This window comes from Neoarius graeffei, chromosome 6 (genome assembly GCF_027579695.1).
Source record: "Neoarius graeffei isolate fNeoGra1 chromosome 6, fNeoGra1.pri, whole genome shotgun sequence".
Taxonomy (NCBI): domain Eukaryota; kingdom Metazoa; phylum Chordata; class Actinopteri; order Siluriformes; family Ariidae; genus Neoarius; species Neoarius graeffei.
The window spans coordinates 99,468,965-99,487,900 of record NC_083574.1 but is presented as its reverse complement, the minus strand read 5'-3'; the positions used below and the strand labels follow the sequence as shown (position 1 = coordinate 99,487,900).

Sequence of the window (18,936 nt, the reverse complement as noted above, 5' to 3'; positions counted from 1 at the left end):
GAGATATAAGATTTGAGTAGAGATAATTCATGTCAGAATTAGATGTTAACGGTGTACATCTTTTGACATTTAGATATTCCGAATGATGCATCTACGAATGAGTGGTATTGAATGTATGCTTTTTGACCTTGCTTGTAGGTCAGGTTTGTTTAGTTGAGAGCAATTCAACTGTGGTCCAGGACAACCTTCTGGCTGAAACCGATGGCAAGCCAAGTTCCCTGAAGAAAGTCAAGCACCAGCATATACACGTACCCGTTCATACGCTCACTGAACAGTTAGATTACAATACAAGAAACCTTGGAATTTGAACTGAACTGCAGTAACTCTGAAACAGAGCACCTGAAGAGAACTTTCCCTTCCATTTTATTTTTAAGGGCCCAGGGACAATATTTTATTTTTCTAGTGTGCACACTACCTTTTATTTTTCTAATTGTTTGGGGGTATTTTGTACTTTGTAAAGAATATAAGAGTGGCTACTCAACTTTCACTTCTGTGTCTGTCTCATTATTGTTGCTCAGCATTATGGCTCCTGTCGAATTTAGCATCTTCTGATACTGGTCTAGGTTTCATTACTATTCTAAGTCATTATTATACTGTAATTCACTTTTACATTGGTAAAATTGGTTACACATAGCCTGTGTTTTTTTTTTTTTTTTGTCATTTATTGGTTACTCATAAATTTACCCACCAAAGGATGAATTTATCTTATCTTAGCTTACCCAGATTTTCAGCGCTGGCCACAGGACAGTGGGCGTCATCTCGGGTTCTCAGAACGAATGTTTGGTTCGTCTTTCAGCTGAATCACTGGAGCTTAGCAGAACAGTGTTTGTTCATATTCTGCTAATGGGCTGTGTGTAAAAAAACAGTGAGAGGAGGAGTCCTAAACTCTGTCTCGGTCAGAGTCAGTCCATATAAACCCCATCACTCATCACCAATCCGCAAAGCAGCTCATTGATTCATCTCTCCACTCATTGATTCATCTCTCCACTCACTGGTTCATCTCTCCGCTCACTGTTCATCTCTCCGCTCACTCTCATCGTGCAGGTGAGTAAAACTGATTGAACCTAAAGTGCACCTGGTTTATTTATTTGAACATTTAAAGAAAAAAAAAACCAGATGTGTTGATGTATGAGCATGGCATTTTATAAAGATGACTAAAGCTGAAGAATAAAACTAGAACTGATGCATTAATTATTAAATATAAAGCCTGATATCCTCGGATCAGTTTTTGCATGAATTTATAGCTTCTATAATGTAAGTAAGAACAGGAGCTTGTTTTGAACGTTCTGCAACTTTAAATCTGACTATAAACAGATGAAAGCATGAAATATTATAAATATAAGCACAAGCATTTGTGATGTTTTATTCTTTAATAATTAAAAATGGTAAACTTTGGCAAATTGCTTTGGCATAAGAGAAAGAAAGCACTTGGGGATGAGCTGTTTTAGGAAAATAATCAACTTCCAGGTGGGAACAGTAACTTTGATTTGCATCCCGCTGTCTGGATGATTTTCCTACAACAACAAACCCACTCGTGTTTTATTCCTTAGCTGTGAGAACTAGAAATGTGGCTTTAATTATTTAGAAACAGTGAAAGTCTAAATATTAATATCTTCAGGTCAGCATGTACACAAATTCTTTTCCAATGTTCTTATCATTTTTTCCCATAAAAGTCACTACTTGCTTGAATCTGACACACATTTTTAATAACTGTCTTTATATTCAGAACCATGAGCAGGAACTTCTTGTCTATAAATGAAGAGCTCCAGAAAGGAGACTTCCTGTGATCCAACAACAGTGAGTACAAAGCAATCTTTCAGGTAGAACTGAAACAGGGGAAATAAAGAGAGATGAAGAGTCTTCTTTGCTTTTTCTTCATTTGCTGTTTGAAAAAATTACTTCCAGTTCCTTTCACAGAAATATAAACTCACCTTCCGTTCTCTGATATTGAACTCTAACGTCTTGTTTCAGGATGATGGGAACTTTGTAGTGTACAGCTGGGTGCCGCTGTGGGCTACTGACACTGGCGGCATTCCAGGCATCAGTCGCCTGGCCATGCAAAACTACTACAACCTCGTCATATATACGCCGGATAAACCCGTGTGGGCCGCCGGCAGCTACAGCCCGGATCTCACCACATGCCGTTTAACTTTGGGTAATGACGGCATTCTGGCGATCCACAGGGACGGGGATGTGGTGTGGAAGTCCACTAAGAAAAATTAAAATTAATGAAACAAACTTCTCAAAATGCTTTGATGTTCCTTTCATCTGCAACTGTCATTAAAGTTGTCAATAAATCAGCAAAGCAGATCAGCTGGATGTCTCCGTGTCTGTGTTATAGCTATAGCACTGTTATTACAATCAGTCATGAGCTGAACCTCAACACCACAATTACACCAATCACTATTTCAACTGCACTGGTGATAAATAATAAATCTAAGAGATATAATGTAAGGGACATAATTCTAATTAGAGTCAAAAATAATGAGTATAATATTGATATCAGATTTTGATTGGTCTGTATCGAAGAAGGTTGAATTGATAAAGTGTGAGTGATGTAGAAATATAAGTCCTCTTATAACACAAACATAACACACACACTATTATCAATAGGAACATTAGGGACAAGCCTGCGAGCTGGGGATGGAATATCAGAACGTCAATAACATCAGTGATTGTCGCTAACATTAAGTACGTTAGCTAGCAACACAACAGACTCATGAAACAAACCATTCAAATGCTAACACACACAAACAATCCAGTACTTGTCGCTGACTGAAGAGATGTTCGACTGAGATGCAAGACTGAGAAAACAGACACAGCTTGGACTGTGATGAAGTTAATTTGAGACGATTGTGAGCTTTGGAGATCATGTTCCTCTGTAGCTCTGACTGTAATCATAATCTTTTACACAGATCACAAAAAAATCCTGACATGTGTACAAAAGTGTGAAGTAAAGGAAAGGTCGCCATTACTAATGCCATTTTATAGTGTCCTGTGTTTGTGTGTGAGATATGTACATATGCACAAGAAGGTACCCAGGTGTTGAAACACCGGCCCCTGGAGGTGATAAGGGGTGAAATGGAGTTTCTCCTGACACTCAGGTCATGAACGTTTCAACTTGCAAAGATGTGACTTTAAAAGATGAAACCATTTTTAAATTTGCTCAAAAGTAAAAGTAAATTATTACAGCAAGAAACATCTCGTCTCGTCTTCTTCTGCTTTATCCGGGACCGGGTTGCGGAGGCAGCAGTCTAAGCATGGAAGCCCAAACTTCCCTCTCCCCAGACACCTCGGTCAGCTCCTCGGGAAGAACACCGAGGCGTTCCCAGGCCAGCCGAGAGACATAGTCCCTCCAGCGTGTCCTGGGTCTTCCCCGGGGCCTCCTCCCGGGGGAACATGCCTGGAACACCTCCCCAGGGAGGCGTCCAGGAGGCATCCGAAAAAGATGCCCGAGCCACCTCAGCTGGTTCCTCTCGATGTGGAGGAGCAGCGGCTCTACTCCGAGCTCCTCCCGAGTGACTGTGCTTCTCACCCTATCTCTAAGGGAGCGCCCAGCCACCCTGCGAAGGCAAGGCAAGGCAAGTTTATTTATATAGCACATTTCATACACAATGGCAGTTCAATGTGCTTTACAGAAGCAAAAAAAAAAAAACAGTAAACAATAGAGAAATAAAATTACATAAAATAATTTTATTTTTAATCTAAAACAATTAATTAAAAGAATTAAAAGAAAATAATAAGAATTAAACAACAGTAGAACTAAAATAAAATGCCAAAAAGAAAAATGGAGAAAAAGAAAAAGAAACCAGCGGAATAAAATAGAATAAAATTAAAGTAAATTTAAAACATGCAGAGAAAGTAAAGATTATAAAAAATGTAAAAATATTAATTATTTAACAGAAAGCATCTGAAAACAGCTTGGTCTTTAACCTAGATTTGAAGCTGCCAACAGCAGGAGCATTTTTAATGTCCTCTGGCAGTTGGTTCCATAGCTGCACTGCATAGGAGCTAAAAGCTGCTTCACCACACTTTGTTTTAACAACTGGTTTTAATAGTAAATTTTTCTGTTGCGATCTGGTAGATCTGATTGGGTTAGGCCGCTGCAACATATCAGAGAGGTAATTGGGCCCTGTACCATTTAGAGATTTATACACCAGCAGCAATGCTTTAAAGTCAATTCTGTAGCTTACTGGAAGCCAGTGAAGGGACCTTAGAATTGGGGTAATGTGCTCTGTTCTTTTTGTTCGTGTGAGAACCCTCGCCGCTGCATTTTGAACCAGCTGAAGTCGTTTGATGGTCTTTTTTGGGAGGCCTGTGAAAAGGCCATTGCAGTAATCAACCCTACTAGAGATGAAGGCATGTATTAGTTTTTCCAGATCATTTTTTGACATAACTCCTCTTAGTTTGGAAATGTTTTTTAGGTGATAAAATGCCGTTTTAGTGATTGCTTTCATGTGAATGTCAAAGTTTAGCTCGCTGTCAATGAAAACACCAAGATTTTTAACCATTTCTTTAGTTTTAATCCCTTTTGTGTCAAGAATAGTGGTAATCCTGAGTCTTTCATCTTTTTTTCCAAATAGAATTACTTCTGTTTTATGTGTTCAACTGAAGAAAATTTTGTGACATCCAGCTATTGATTTGATCGATGCACTGGTAGAGACATTCAAGGGGGGCATAGTCATTTGGTGATAGAGCAAAATAAATTTGGGTATCATCTGCATAGCAGTGATACAAAATTGAATTTTTATTGATAATTTGCCCAAGTGGGAGCATATAAAGGTTGAAAAGTAATGGTCCAAGCATCGACCCCTGGGGGACACCACAGGTCAAGGGCATTGACGTTGAGGAACAATTTCCCAGGGTAACAAAGAAGCTTCTATCTTTTAAGTATGATTTTAACCAATTGATAACTTTACCAGTCAATCCAACCCAGTGTTCAAGTCGATATAGCAGTATGTTGTGATCAACAGTATCAAAAGCTGCACTGAGGTCCAGTAATACCAGGACCGATGTTTTGCCTGCATCAGTATTAAGACGTATGTCATTTATAATTTTAATCAACGCTGTTTCAGTGCTATGATTGGCACGAAATCCTGACTGAAAATTATCAAAACGGCTGTTTGATATCAAGAAGGCAGTTAATTGATTGAAACAATTTTTTCCAGGATTTTCCCGATGAATGGTAGATTTGATATTGGCCTGTAGTTATTTAATACTGAAGGATCCAGATTATTTTTTTTTAAGAAGGGGCTTTACAACAGCTTTTTTTTAGGGACACAGGAACAACGCCAGTCTCCAAGGATGTATTTATAATTTGAAGCACATCTGTAATTTTAAGATGAAGAACAGACTTTAAAAAGTTGGTGGGCAGAATGTCCAGTTCAGATGTTGAAGAACTGAGATTTTGTACAGTTTTTTCAAGAGTCTCAATCAATTAAACAAAATTCTGACATTGTGTTAAAGTTATCTATCTGTGTCATTGGTGATTGCAGTTTTTCAATTTTTTGCAACTGAGATATATTATGAGAAATATTCTGCCTTATTTTATCAATTTTACCTTTGAAAAAAGATGCAAACTCATTGCATTTATTAACTGAGAGAAGTTCAGGTGCTAATTGTGGTGGGGGATTAGTTAGCTTCTCTACTGTTGAAAATAGCACACGGGCATTGTTCATATTCCTGCTGATGTTGGAGAAGAAAGACTGTCTTGCTTTACGAATTTCATAATTATAATTACAAAGCATCTCTTTATGGATTTGATAATGGATGTGAAGTTTAGATTTGCGCCATTTTCTTTCAGTCTTTCTACATTCTCTCTTTAGCAGTTTAACAGCCGGGTACTGCTTCCATGGTGCTTTCTGCTTATCATTGACTCTTTTTATTTTGAATGGAGCAATATCATCCATAATTTGGGTCATATTTAAATTAAAAAATTCCAGTAAATCATCTAGAGAGTCTGACATTTTGGTTGAGTTCTGAGAGAGAGCTTGCTCAAAAAGAACACGTGTTGTCGTTTATGACTCTCCTACCTATAGTCGTTGAGCTATTCTGAATGTGAGGAGACATAGAAACTTCAAAGAAAACACAGAAATGATCAGATAATGCCAGGTCAACAACAGTATAAGAAACAGTAAAACCCTTTGGGATGACGAGGTCAAGAGTATGACCACAAGAGTGGGTCGGTCCCTGTACATGTTGTACCAGGTTAAAGTTATCAATAATTGCAAATAGTTCTTTGGCATAAATGTTATCAGTATTATCTACATGCAAGTTAAAATCCCCAGATATAATAAGACAATCAAACTCTAAGCAAATGACTGATAACAATTCACCAAACTCTTCAAGAAAGACTTTGGCTGAATGTCTCGGAGGCCTATAAATAGTTAATAATAATATGTTAGGAGAGCATGTAACAAGTGCACATAAGTGTTCAAAGGACGTAAAATCACCAAGTGAGGATTGTTTACATTGAAAAGAGACTTTGAATATATTTGCGATCCCTCCACCTTTCCCTTGTCGGGTAACATTCAAAAAATTAAAATTTGGGGGAGCTGCTTCGATAAGGGTGGTAGCACTATTTGCTTGATCCAGCCAGGTTTCAGTTAGAAGCAAAAAATCAAGATTGTGTTTACAGATAAGATCATTAATTAAAAATGACTTGTTTAAAAGTGATCTAATGTTCAAAAGAGCTAGCTTTACAGAAATTCAAGAAGCTATATTTGGTTGTGCACTTTGATGCTGTTTTAAAACAGGAAGGAGATTAGATTGGTTCACCCCAGGGTTAAATGTGCTCTATGTTTTCTGTTTCTTATCAATACAGGAATAGTGTCAACATCGGGTCCCAACTTTTTTTCAACATTACATCCATTTACAGGGACCCAGACTACATCAAACAAGACTTTCTAAATGTTCCATTTGGTTTGAGGGTGAAAGGACTGGAGATGACGTATCTTTTGGATGGTGAAAAAGATTTGTAGCCAGCTGAAAGTCCTGGACGAACACAATTTTGATGTACTGGATACACTGCTTGTCGCGACAGATTTGGGCTGGAAAAGGAAAGTGTAGCCATTGGGAGCAGTTTTTTCATGCTATTTGGGAAATCCATCCGAGGAGAAGTGGAGTCGTCTGTCCTTGAATGTTGGGAGGCCTGCAAGTCAGATGTTTGTGTGTCCTTGATGACGACTTGCAAAGATGATTGTTTAGGCTTTGTAACTATGTCAGTCTGCGACATCTTATCAACTGTTTTCCTTGGTGCTGGCTGAGAAAAGATTGCAAGTTTGTAGTGGTCTGCTAAGACTTTGGCTCCAATCCAGCTGAGTTCAGTGCTATTTGGCTTGTAAAATTCTTTGCGATTCCATAAAAGGTTAAAATTGTTGATGAAATTCATACCAAATGAAGAACAAGTTTTTCCAAGCCAGGTGTTAAGACTGAAGAGTCGAGAAAAAGCAAAACTTCCTCTCGCTGGGAGTGGGCCACTGATAAAAGATTGAATTCCAGTCTTACAGAGCTCAGAAAAAAGTTTTCTGAAATCCTCTTGGACAAACAGCTGTTCTCTGAAAACATCGTTTGCTCCCACATGCACAACGATATGTTTAATAGTTTTATGCTCGGACATGAGTTTCAAAATGCTGTCTTTGGTGTCAGAGATGGATGCATTTGGAAGACAACAAATAATCATCTCATAACCTTTTAATTGTCTTACAGTGGAATCACCAAGAACAAGGGTTGTGGGATCAGGTGGTGTTACGAGCTGCTTTTTGCCTCTTCTCACAGCTCTTCGATCTTGGTGTGATCTCTTTTTACTATGTGTTTGTCCGCTTGACAAATCCTCTTCCACATCCCTGAGGCATTCAAATTTGTTCTGAAGCCTTATAGGCTGTGGATTTTCCATAGGATTGTAGATCCTATTGTAATTTGTAGAACGAGCTGGTGTTGAAGTAATTACTCTTCTGTTTTTGTTTTTTGGCTTAGCACCCATCATTTGCCAGTTTTCAGTACTTACAGGTTGAGTAATGAATTCTTCCACTTGGTCTGCAATGTCCTCAGTCTGTCGGAGCGCAACCTCTGCATTCTCAGCCACTGTTTCAGTACTCCTTTCCTGAGATATCGCTTTTAATTCGTCCGTCTTTGGCAGAGCATTAATCTTTGATTCCAGAATAGAAATCCTTTGTTCTAATTCCATACATTTTCTGCAGGATTTTTTGCTTCCTGGCATTTTAAAAAAAAAAGTGGAAATTAAATTAAAATTAAAAGCTTATAAAGATAAAAAATTTAAAAAAAGAATAAAATAGTGGAAAGTCAATGAGAAAGTAAAGTATAGAAATAAAGATTAAGAAAGCAGGAGGAAAGCAAAGAAACGTCCTACTCGCTTGAGTAGGAGGAGCAGAAAAAAACTTTTAATTCGAAGGAAACTCATTTCAGCCGCTTGTATCCGTGATCTTGTTCTTTCGGTCATTACCCAAAGCTCATGACCCTAGGTGAGAGTCGGAACATAGACTGACCGGTAAATTGAGAGCTTCGCCTTTTGGCTCAGCTCCTTCTTCACCACGATGGACCGGTAAAGCGACCGCATCACTGCGGAGGCTGCACCGATCCGCCTGTCGATCTCACGCTCCATCCTTTCCTCACTCGTGAACAAGATCCCGAGATACTTAAACTCTTCCACTTGAGGCAGGACTTCTTCACCAACCTGGAGAGGGCAAGCCATCCTTTTCCGGTCGAGAACCATGGCCTCGGACTTGGAGGTGCTGATTCTCATCCCAGCCGCTTCACACTCGACTGCAAACCGCCCCAGTGCATGCTGGAGGTCCTGGTTTGAAGAAGCCAACAGGACAACATCATCCTCAAAAAGCAGAGATGAAATCCTGTGGTTCCCAAACAGGATTCCTTCTGGCCCCTGGCTGCGCCTAGAAATTCTGTCCATAAAAATTATGAACAGAACCGGTGACAAAGGGCAGCCCTGCCGGAGTCCAACATGCACTGGGAACAGGTCTGACTTACTGCCGGCAATGCGAACCAGACTCCTGCTCCGTTCGTACAGGGACCGGACAGCCCTTAGCAAAGAGCCCCGAACCCCATACTCCCGAAGCACCCCCCACAGAATACCACGGGGGACACGGTCGAATGCCTTCTCCAGATCCACAAAGCACATGTGGACTGGTTGGGCAAACTCCCATGAACCCTCGAGCACCCTATGAAGGGTATAGAGCTGGTCCAGTGTTTCACGACCAGGAAGAAAACTGCATTGTTCCTCCTGGATCCGAGGTTCGACTATTGGTCGAATTCTCCTCTCCAGTACCCGAGAGTAAACTTTCCCCAGGAGGCTGAGAAGTGTGATTGGCGCACACTCTCTGGTCCCCTTTCTTGAAAAGAGGGACCACCACCCCAGTCTGCCACTCCAGAGGCACTGTCCCCGACTGCCACGCGATGTTGCAGAGGCGTGTCAACCAAGACAGCCCCACAACATCCAGAGACTTGAGATACTCAGGGCGGATCTCATCCACCCCCGGTGCCTTGCCACCGAGGAGCTTGCAAACCACCTCAGTGACTTCGGCTTGGGTAATGGACGAGTCCACCTCTGAGTCATCAGCCTCAGTCTCCTCAATGGAAGACATGACGGTGGGATTGAGGAGATCCTCAAAGTGTTCCTTTCACCACCCGACAATGTCCCCAGTCGAGGTCAACAGCTCCCCACCTGCACTGTAAACAGTGTTGGCAGAGTATTGCTTCCCCCTCCTGAGGCGCCAGAGAGTTTGCCAGAATTTCTTCGAGGCTGACCGATAGTCCTTCTCCATGGCCTCCCCGAACTCCTCCCAGTTCCGAGTTTTTGCCTCCGCAACTGCACGAGCTGCAGCACGCCTGGCCTGCCGATACCCGTCAGCTGCCTCAGGGGTCCCAGAGGTCAACATGGCCCGATAGGACTCCTTCTTCAGCTTGACAGCATCCCTTACTTCCGGTGTCCACCACTGGGTTCGGGGATTGCCGCCACGACAGGCACCGGAGACCTTGCGGCCACAGCTCCGAACAGCTGCATCCACAATGGAGGTAGAGAACACAGTCCACTCAGACTCAATGTCCCCCACCTCCCTCGGAAGCTGGGAAAAGCTCTCCCAGAGGTGGGAGTTAAAGACCTCCCCAACAGAGTGCTCGGCCAGACATTCCCAGCAGACTCTCACCATACGTTTGGGCCTGCCAGGTCTGTCCAGCTTCCTCCTCCGCCAGCGGATCCAACTCATCACCAGGTGGTGATCAGTTGACAGCTCAGCCCCTCTCTTCACCCGAGCGTCCAAGACATAGGGCCGGAGATCAGATGAAACGACAACAAAGTCTATCATCGACCTCCGACCTAAGGTGTCCTGGTGCCACGTGCACTTATGGACACCCCATGCTCGAACATGGTGTTCATTATGGACAAACCGTGACTAGCACAGAAGTCCAATAACAAAACACCACTCGAGTTCAGATCGGGGAGGCCGTTCCTCCCAACCATGCCCCTCCAGGTGTCACTGTCGTCGCCCACGTGAGCACTGAAGTCCCCCAGTAACACAATGGAGTCCCCAGTCTGAGCACCCCTCAGTACCTCTCCCAGGGACTCCAAGAAGGCCGGATACTCTATACTGCTATTCGGCCCGTAGGCACAAACAACAGCAAGAGCCCTCTCCCCAATCTGAAGGCGCAGAGAGGTGACCCTCTCATTCACTGGGGTAAACTCCAACACATGGTGGCTGAGCTGGGGAGCTATAAGCAAGCCCACACCAGCCCGCCGCTGCTCACCATGGGCGACTCCAGAGAAGTGGAGAGTCCAGCCCCTCTCGAGGAGCTGGGTTCCAGAGCCCAAGCTGTGCGTGGAGGTGAGCCCGACTATCTCTAGCCGGTACCTCTCAACCTCCCACACAAGCTCAGGCTCTTTCCCCCCCAGCGAAGTGACATTCCATCTCCCAACAACTAGCCACTGTGTCCGGGGATCAGGTCGTCGAGGCCCCTGCCTTCAACTGCCACCCAATCCACACTGCACCAGTCCCCTACTGCTACCTCTGTGGGTGGTGAACCCACAGGAGGTCGGGCCCACGTCACCTCTTCGGGCTGAGCCCGGCCGGGCACCATGGGCAAAGGCCTGGCCACCAAGCGCTTGCATACGAGCCCCAACCCCAGGCCTGGCTCCAGGGTGGGGCGCCGGCTGCGCCATACCGGGCGACGTCACGGTCCTTGATGGTTTCTCCATAAGGGTTTTGGTGAACTGCTCTTGGTCTGGCCTGTCACCTAGGACCTGTCTGCCTTGGGAAACCCTGACAGGGACATAATGCCCCTGACAACATAGCTCCTAGGATCATTCAAGCACACAAACCCCTCCACCACCATAAGGTGGCAGTTCTATGAGGGGGCAAGAAACATACAAGGGACTTTTTTTTTTTAAACCACTGTTTACTAAACATGAGGACCTGAGCATTCTGGGGGGAAAAAATCGATAAAAATAGACTGAACAGACAGAATCTTATTGAAAATAACAAACAAACTGAAGGCAGTGATACTTTTAGGGGCTACGCTGCAATTTCTAACTGCACTAACAGCTGCAGAGAAAATCCAGCCTCTGTCTGAGGATGATGATGGTGATGATGTTGTTGTTGTTGTTGATGATGATGATCCTGCTGAGGGAAAATGCTGGCATTATATAGAAGAAAGAAGAAACTCTTATTTGTCATATGCACACTTCAAGCACAGTGAGATTCATCCACTGCATTTAACCCATCTGAAGCAGTGAACACACGCACACACACACCCAGAGCAGTGGGCAGCCACACTAGAGCACCTGGGGAGCAGTCAGGGGTTCGGTACCTTGCTCAAGGGCACTTCAGCTCAAGGCCACCCCATGTTAACCTAACTGCATGTCTTGAACTGTGGGGGAACCCGGACCACCCGGAGGAAACCCACACTGACACAAGGAGAACATGCAAACTCTATACAGAAAGACCCCACCAGCCGCTGGGCTCGGACCCAGAACCTTCTTGCTGTGAGGCGACAGTGCTAACCACTACACCAGTGGTTATGAAACCTTTTCAACTTGAGACCCTCTCATCTCTCTCTCATCTCTCTCTCTCTCATTATCTCTAGCCGCTTTTATCCTTCTACAGGGTCGCAGGCAAGCTGGAGCCTATCCCAGCTGACTACGGGCGAAAGGCGGGGTACACCCTGGACAAGTCGCCAGGTCATCACAGGGCTGACACATAGACACAGACAACCATTCACACTCACATTCACACCTACGGTCAATTTAGAGTCACCAGTTAACCTAAACTGCATGTCTTGAACTGTGGGGGAAACCGGACCACCCGGAGGAAACCCACACTGACACAAGGAGAACATGCAAACTCTATACAGAAAGACCCCACCAGCCGCTGGGCTCGGACCCAAACCTTCTTGCTGTGAGGCGACAGTGCTAACCACCACACCAGTGGTTATGAAACCTTTTCAACTTGAGACCCAAACAATACATTCAGAGTCTCCTCAGGACCCAAACTTACAAAAATCTACAAACCCCATTTCCATAAAAGTTGGGATATTTTCCAAAATGCAATAAAAACAAAAATGTGTGATTTGTTAATTCATGTGAATCTTTATCTAGCTGATAAATGTACAAAGAAAAGATTTTCAATAGTTTTACTGACCAACTTAATTGTATCTTGTAAATATAAACAAAGTTAGCATTTGATTCCTGCAACACACTCCAAAAAAAAAAAAGTTGGGACAGAGGCATTATTACCATTGTGCTACATTACCTTTCCTTTTAATAACACTTTATAATCGTATGGGATTTGAGGAGTTGGACTTTTTGCCCATTCTTGCTTGATACAAGACTTCAACTGCTCGACAGTCTGTGGCTACCGCTGTCTGATTGTCATCTTCACGATGCACCATGCATTCTCAGTAGGAGACAGATCTGGACTGGCAGCAGGCCAGTCAAGAACACACACTCTGTGTCTACAAAGCCATGCTGTTGTGGCCCGTGCCGAATGAGGCCTGACATTGTCCTGCCCAAATAAGCATGGACTTCCCGGGAACATTCTCATTCTTATCTCATTATCTCTAGCCGATTTATCCTGTTCTACAGGGTTGCAGGCAAGCTGGAGCCTATCCCAGCTGACTACGGGCAAAAGGCAGGGTACACCCTGGACAAGTCGCCAGGTCATCACAGGGCTGACACATAGACACAGACAACAATTCACACTCACATTGACACCTACGGTCAATTTAGAGTCACCAGTTAATCTAACCTGCATGTCTTTGGACTGTGGGGAAAACCGGAGCACCCGGAGGAAACCCACACGGACACAGGGAGAACATGCAAACTCCACACAGAAAGGCCCTCGCCGACCATGGGGCTCGAACCCGGACCTTCTTGCTGTGAGGCGACAGCGCTAACCACTACATCACTGTGCCGTGATGGCAACGTGTCTCTAAAATCCCAATACTGTATATCAATGGCAACTTCACACACATGCAACTCACCCCCTGATGCCCCCCCATCCACCCACCCATCAGAGATGAATCATCTCTGCCCTGATAGAAAAAACATCAAAATAATCGCGCACTGCAGTTCCAAGGAGAACTTTTCAGAGCTGAGAGCCTGAGAACTCCTGCTCCCTTTTCATCATGAGGAAAACACAACTGGCAACAAACATCATCTCATCTCATTATCTCTTGCCGCTTTATCCTTCTACAGGGTCGCAGGCAAGCTGGAGCCTATCCCAGCTGACTACAGGCGAAAGGCGGGGTACACCCTGGACAAGTCGCCAGGTCATCACAGGGCTGACACATAGACACAGACAACCATTCACACTCACATTCACACCTACGGTCAATTTAGAGTCACCAGTTAACCTAACCTGCATGTCTTTGGACTGTGGGGGAAACCGGAGCACCCGGAGGAAACCCACGCGGACACGGGGAGAACATGCAAACTCCACACAGAAAGGCCCTCGCCGGCCCCGGGGCTCGAACCTAGGACCTTCTTGCTGTGAGGCGACAGAGCTAACCACTACACCACCGTGCTGCCCACAAACAATCATTCAGTTATAAAAGGATTAAATGAAGTAAAGAAAAAAATGGAAACAATTCCAGAGAAGGAGGATAAAACAAAATATCTCATCTCATTATCTCTAGCCGCTTTATCCTTCTACAGGGTCGCAGGCAAGCTGGAGCCTATCCCAGCTGACTACGGGCGAAAGGCGGGGTACACCCTGGACAAGTCGCCAGGTCATCACAGGGCTGACACATTGGTTGTCTGTGTCTTTCACACTCACGGTCAATTTAGAGTCACCAGTTAACCTAACATGCATGTCTTTGGACTGTGGGGGAAACCGGAGCACCCGGAGGACAACATGCAAACCCCACACAGAAAGGCCCTCATCAGCCACTGGGCTTGAACCCAAGACCTTCTTGCTGTAAGGTGACAGTGCTAACCACTACACCACCGTGCTGAGACTGGTGATATTTAACATTTAATTTTGAATAAAATAAATGAAAATGGAATGAAATGAGACCAAATTTTCCATTTTATAAACTGAGTTGAAGAGAGAAAAAAGAATCAACGTCAAATCAAAGCTGCTCCGAAGGTCGATTTATTTCGTCATAATTTTTGAAACATGATAAAAGTTATAAACTATGATTTAAAAAAAAGTTCTCACATTCCTATGATATCTGAATAAAGTCTATTGCAGGGAATTTTATCACGATATTAAAGTATCTCATCTCATCTCATTATCTCTAGCCACTTTATCCTTCTACAGGGTCACAGGCAAGCTGGAGCCCATCCCAGCTGACTACGGGCGAAAGGCGGGGTACACCCTGGACAAGTGATATTAAAGTATCGTTACAGCATATAAATCACAGCGCCCCCTGGCGGCAGGACATTTTATTATGCAGTGGATATTTATGAAGCTCTTTTGTGATAGAGTTAAATAGAGCAGCAGGTCACAGATCTGAGAGAGGTGAGGGGTGAGAGGGGTTTAAATAAAAATAAATAAATAAAAGCTGTATAATTTTTATTTTGTATAAATCTGGCAACCGGGGCGGCACGGCGGTGTAGAGGTTAGCGCTGTCGCCTCACAGCAAGAAGGTCCGGGTTCAAGCCCTGTGGCCGGCGAGGGCCTTTCTGTGCGGAGTTTGCATGTTCTCCCAGTGTCTGCATGGGTTTCCTCCGGGTGCTCCGGTGTCCCCCACAGTCCAAAGACATGCAGGTTAGGTTAACTGGTGACTCTAAATTGACCGTAGGCAGGGGCGTATCACCCGTGGGGAATGCGTACGTTTCATCCCCCGCACTTTTGTTGAAACACAATTTCATCCCCCGCACTTTTGTCAGATTAAAATGACATCATTATGAAAATTATACAGCTACTATAAAATGTGTAACAAGGAAGTAAACTATTGCCATAACGCGTAAACCGCGGAACCGCCCGGGCCAGGGGGGCCGTGGCCCGGGTAACTTTTTGAAAATTATTTAAAAAATAGGCTAAACCAATATTTTTTGACGTTGAGCGGACTCGAGCCTGGCATGAACCGCTCCGACGCGCTATAATGACACCAATCTATCACCAGCTAATCAGGAGACTTAATCAAACGCATCCCCCGCCCACCAATCTATCACCAGCTAATCAGGAGACTTAATCAAACGCTTCCCCCGCCCACCAATCTATCACCAGGCAATCAGGAGACTTAATCAAACGCATCCACCACCCACTTGTGTCCGTGTCTGAGACGCTGAATTTTCACAGAAGGAGGGAAGAAGTTGACTGAGGTAAGACTGTGTGATAAATTAACGAGCGGAAAAGAGAGGGATTTCAACATATAGGGCTTAAGTTTTGGCCCTTTTCCACTACCCTTTTTCAGCTCACTTCAGCTCGCTTCAGCTCACTTCAGCCCGACACGGCTCGCGTTTCGACTACCAAAAACCAGCACGACTCAGCTCGTTTCAGCCCTGCTTAGCCCCTAAAACTCGCACCGTTTTGGAGTGGGGCTGAAGCGAGCCAAACCGTGCCGACTGAGGTTGGGGGCGTGAGCAGACACTCCCCTGTGCACTGATTGGTGAGGAGGAGTGTCCTCACATGCCCACACGCCCCGCGAGCGCGCTGGGATCTGTAAACACCGCAAACCCGGAAGAAGAAGAATTATGAATTACGAGAATTTCTGAAGCCTTATGCGCCTCGCCTCATCTATACGCTCTTGCCAGTATCTGTCCGCGTTGTCGGTGACAACAAGCCACAGCACCGAGACCAGCAACACTAACGACTCCATGTCCTCCATGTTTATTGTTTAGTATTTGGGTCGTGAGACTACCGCTTAAAAGCTCACTGAATCAGTGACATACAGAGCATCGTGCACGAGTTCGCGGAGCGCAAGGCTCGTTGTATGCCCTTCAAATAATGCGCGCAGTAGGCTATTGATGTTTTATTATGAGCCATGTACAGTATGTCGCCTAATGTTTTTTTTTGTTTCTGAGTTACATGTTCGTTTGAAGGACTTAATGTACAAAATAACATAGTTGCACCCCGTAGTGTTGAAATTGGTAAACACAGTGCATTCAGTGAGGTTTGCACCGCCCTCCTTTTATTTCTGACTCTTCATGTCACCGTTGCAACCTCTGAGCGCTCATTCGTATGCCCTTCAAATAATGTGCGCAGTATAGGCTATTGATGTTTTATTATGAGCCATGTACAGTATCCTAATGTTTTTTGTTTCTGAGTTACATGTTCGTTTGAAGGACTTGATGTACTAAATAACATAGTTGCACCCGGTAGTGTTGAAATTGGTAAACACCGCAGTTGCGGACATTTTGTAGCCTAAAATGATGTTATGATAAGCTTTAATAAAGGGCCCGGTCATTTGCCCCGCCCCCGGCCCGGCTCTGACTTGTTCCGCCACTGTCACTGATGTCACTGTTTGCGCTGCTTAACGGCATCACATGACGTCCACCCACTTTCGCTAACTCCACCCAATGTGTCCACCCACTTCCAGCCAGCACGGTTCAGCGCGGTTGTAGTCGAAATGCAACTCCAACAGCCCCGCTCAGCTCGACTCAGCTCGACTCGGCACGGCACGGCTCAGCCGCGTTTGTAGTGGAAAAGCGGCATTTGTTACCATTAAATAAGCATTGCTTGTACAGTAGCGTTATGTCGTTACAACGTTGACCCACTTTTAACGGTGTTGAGTACCGACTGTAGCCGCGAACATGCTAATTAGCTTGCTGTCAAAAGTGCAAAGACCTTAAATTGCTCTGTGTAAATTAGAAAATGGCACAACTTCCTCTGTAGCCGTCAACGGACAAGCACAGACTTGTCTTGAGTTTTGAGCCAATCACAGCAGGGCAGCACTGTGGCCTGAGGTAAAACATGATAGTTTTAGTTTGTTTAAATTACAAAAATGAGTAACCCAATGACTGTCTCATATACTCTTCATATACTCATACTGTTTAAGTAATGCAATAAAACTAATCTTTAAAAGTGGAATTTACTCAAACTGTTTGCACAGAATGAACTTTGGGGTTAACAGTGTAATAGTGTCGCAGTGTTCTGCAAATCTGCAATTTAATATTTCAGATCTTGAGACATGAAAGTGCTATTTTAAAAAAATAAAAGGTCAGAAATGTTTTCTTTGTCGTCTCTTTAGTTCATTTTATTTCCTCAATAATTTTCCTTGATTGAGAAATCGGTCTGGGCTCTTATGGGTTAATCAGTAGCCTGCATGCTAGTATATGTTCCATTTACAGTCAAACATTTTGATGAACTCCAGGCTCAATTTTGATGAATCAAAAATCTGTGTAGTAGTACAGTCTGAAGATGCTCTTGCACATTCGGTGTCAATTGAACAAAAATTATGGGAGGATATAGGTTTAATAAGTTTTACAATTTTTGAAGTGAGTGATGGATTGATAAGTTTAGATGTGTTCAATATTTTCTTATCTTCAGACATAATATTGTAGATGTTTCTTTACCTGCTTGATAGTTTTGACCGGGACTCCAATCTTCCTCAGAAGAGTCATTAGTCCTTAAATTAAATTCATTATAGACATGAACTTAAAATCATTGTTTTATTTTATGGCCTCAGTGCCCTGGCTTTTGGCCTTCGTGCCCTCGGCATCAGCAGAGAGTTTGTTTTCCACACTTCGTCGACTGAAATCATACCTCCGATCCACAATGACACAAAAGAGACTGAATGACTTGATGAACTGCCATATTCACCGTGACATTCTGGAACAAACTGACATGACAGCCATCGCAAAGGAGTTCGTGCAGGCCAGTCAGTGCATTTACATGCACATCCAAATCAAGCTACTGTCGGTAATCGAGCTAAGGGTCCCAGCAGGGGTGCCAGAGAAATCCAATCCTACATGCACACAAGGAAATCGAGCTATTGTGTGAGGTACATTGTGCACCCGAGCCACAGGTGGCGCGACATGCCCCATCGTGTTGGTACACTTCCGGTTGTCGTCATGAAGAAGAGCTATTCAAGAGTATAAACAAAGTTATCAGCAGTGTTGCCAGATACTGCTGATGTTTTCCAGCCCAAAACATGTTCAAGTCTGCCAAAATGCACTTAAAACCGCCCAATCTGGCAACACTGGCAGTTCTGTGTTCACAAGTTCCGTGCTCAAGCTGTTAGGCTTGCTCTAATAGACTGTATGGCTACAAACTGTCCTGCGCAGACCACTGTTTTGTAAGACAACTTATTTTGCACAATTGTATATTTTTCTAAAGCCCATTTTTTGCTTACAAAAATATTTTTTTTGCTTACAATTTAACTTATGTCTTAATAAAGACACAAAGTTCAATTGTTTTGTTTTTATTGACATTCTTCAGATGTTGGACATTATATATACACACACAAATACAGTGACTTGTTTATGTACACAATTCACAGCTATGCAACAGCTGTACAGATGTA

The 18,936-nt window shown here is 43.8% G+C and overlaps 1 pseudogene; it reads left to right on the top strand.

Moving 5' to 3' along the window:
• Positions 1 to 1,730: 1,730 nt before the first annotated feature.
• On the top strand, positions 1,731 to 2,223 carry LOC132888450 (B-type lectin plumieribetin-like; annotated as a pseudogene).
• The last annotated feature ends 16,713 nt before the right edge of the window (positions 2,224 to 18,936 follow it).